Source organism: Acyrthosiphon pisum, chromosome X, assembly GCF_005508785.2.
Source record: "Acyrthosiphon pisum isolate AL4f chromosome X, pea_aphid_22Mar2018_4r6ur, whole genome shotgun sequence".
Classification (NCBI taxonomy): domain Eukaryota; kingdom Metazoa; phylum Arthropoda; class Insecta; order Hemiptera; family Aphididae; genus Acyrthosiphon; species Acyrthosiphon pisum.
In genome coordinates this window covers 115049344-115052255 of record NC_042493.1, presented here as the reverse complement: position 1 = coordinate 115052255, position 2912 = coordinate 115049344, and the positions used below count along the sequence as shown (strand labels likewise).

The following is a 2912-nucleotide window of genomic DNA, read 5'->3' as shown; positions in this document are numbered from 1 at the left end:
GATCTATCTCTTCCTAAAAATAGCTGAAAAATATTAAAAATACTTGGTCACAATTTTTTTTTTATTCATTTACAAGAAACCTCGTAAGTTTATCTAATTTTATGAAAAAAAAACCTCTACCAGTAATTCAAATTGAATTTTTATGACCGTTTGAAGTTCAAATTTTTACAACATTGGATATTTACTTGATTTATCATGTAGCAATATTTCTTATTTTGTTGTACCTAATTAACAAACGAATAACTGTAGATATTTTAAATGTACACTATATGAATATTTTATCAATTCCTTAGTTACTTCATGCAATTTTCAAAACATTTTGACTCTTTTATGAGTTGTTTACGGACATATTTTCAATTTTCAATTTTTTTCCACAGTTGTTAATAAATTAGTTATTACTTATTAGATTTGTTGGGTTAAGAAGCGAGAAAGTGTAATATAAGGCTCCTGATATATTGTTACAATAAGAGTTGAAAAATATTCAAAATACATGGATAAATTGATTTTTATAAGCATTGAAAAGTCAAATTTTGAAATTCGAAATTCAAAATTATTTTGTAGTTAAAAATTTATAAAATCTTCAACCTTTATACCTAAGGATTAAAAATTCAAAACAAAATTCCACGTAAATAAGTTAAATACCTATAAATTACTTTATTCTCAATTAGATCATCAAATATACTTAGTGATATCATATAGGCCGAGTCTCTGTTTCGCTCAGAAACGTTTCTTTTATACAACGATATAATATCATTGAATTCAAATTTAACACAATCAACTATAGTGACTCACTAGTCACATGTAACCTACCGTACCTTTGAGTGACACCCACTTCACCACCTTTTTTTAACTTATGCAGTTATTCTAATTTAAATTTAAAAAAAAAAAGGGTTCAGTGGATGTCGCTCTGCTGTACAATAAGTTACAAGTGGGTCAATGTAAAATGGATTGTATTAAACTTGAATTCAATGTTATTATATCATTGTAGGTATATGAAAAACGATTCTGAGAAGAGACGATTTGTCAGTCTGGATGTATTATATTATATTTACATCGTTATTTTTTATTATATCCTGTAAGTTGAATTCATATTATAATAATATTATTTTTTGTTCGTTTCCATGGTGATAAACAAATCGTTAGAAACTAAAATCCCATTTTTAGTGGTTTTTCCCGTTTCCGCGGCAGTAATGCGAAAGCAATTCCCGCGGCGTCGTCGATTAAAACCAGGAAAAAAAGGTGGTTTTTCCTGTGGCATTTAATAACTACTATTAAGAAAATCGAAAAATAACATCTCTAAAGTACCATCTTGATCCAATTTGGGTCATACTTTCCTTGGTTCGGAACTCCTCAAATATTAAGTTTCTATCGCTTTGGACCCTCTGATCTCAATGCCACGCTTACGGAACTCCCGGTTAATCTAAACAATATTTAACTCACCAATGCATTTGCTGACCACTGTAATTATTAAATTTAATTGCTATTATCTACGTAATTAAGGTACGTTAATATGTGATTAACGTTGAACCGCTACCAGACGGGCTTCCTGGACTTCGCTCCGACCTTCATCGGATATACCGTCATCGGGTATACCGGAAAATTCAATTTTCCCGTGGGGGCTGAGAAAACGTTTCCCCAGCACCCCTCATAAGTAAATAATGGACTTTCCAAAATTTTTCTTTTGCCAATATTTAGTGCGTGATTTGATTGAATTTGTTTGACCTATTTTGGAATTTGTTCGACATCGGGAACTTCGGAAAATTCAATTTCCCCGTGTGGGGCTGAGGAAACGTTTCCCAGTCCCTCTAATAAGTAAAGAATTAAATTTCCCAGTGACATCTGTATTATTAGGTACAATATAAAGACAATCAAATTCAAATTCAACTGAATTTGCCTTTCCAGAGCTGCATTTACTCAGAATTGGATTGGCATCCAGTATTTGTTTGTTTATAAAATGTTTCTTTAGTACATAACTTAAAAAAAAAAAAAAAACTGTTACTAATAATAGTGATCTTGCATAATTTAATACAAAGAGTTTCAATCTTTAAAACAAAATAAAATGTACAAAAACAAATAAAAAAATATCTTTATAGAGCCTCGGTTCATTCTTATAATTTTGTCTAGGTAATATATACCTAACTTAAAAGCTAAAAAAAAAAAAAATCATCGACACTTTTTGAGCATTTTACTATCAATAATCACAATGCTTGGTGTATGATAATAATGTTTTTAGGTGTAGAATTAAATAAATAAACCATTCGAATTAATTTGCAAAGTTAATTTTTATAAAAGAATTGACGATTAAAAATGTACAGAAAAGATTTTATGTATTTTAAAACAACTAGAAATAATACATTTTGTGTTTACTTTAATTTCGTTTGCTATATTTATAATATAAAATAGTGCGTTTTGAAGTTATATGGAATTGGTACGTTTTATAAAATAATAGGAGTTAGCGCGTTTTGCCATATAATTACAACAGGAAATATTCAAATATAACGTTCTGATGAAATTTGTAAATAATTCTTTTTGACCTAATATTGGACATGAAAATAGTACGTTATGCCTCAATAACAGATAATTTAATTCAATTTAATAAGGAAATAGTTCGTTTTGGTTAAATTTGACCATGACATTCGATTCCTCGTCCATTTTAGATTCTGAGTGAAACGATGAATGTATTGATTTTACAATGATGTGTGTTTTTTATTTTTTTTTATTTTTGTGTCTGTCATCACCTTTTAGGACAGTAAAAGTGCTTGGATATTCTTTAAAAGTACCTTTTATGATAGGAAAGTTAATCTAGTTGGTATTTTTCGAGGTCAAAAGTAAAAATTTCCCGGTAGATTTCAATGCAACGTGAAAAACAAAAGAAAAATTAAGGAAAAACGGGAATTTTTACGCAAAATCTG

The 2912-nt window shown here is 28.9% G+C and overlaps 1 protein-coding gene across 1 annotated transcript in view; it reads right to left on the bottom strand.

Annotated features, from left to right (window-relative positions):
- The window catches only part of LOC107884821, a 35686-nt gene that overhangs the window by 1040 nt on the left and 31734 nt on the right, over positions 1-2912 (bottom strand). The gene's annotated exons all lie outside the window — the stretch shown is intronic.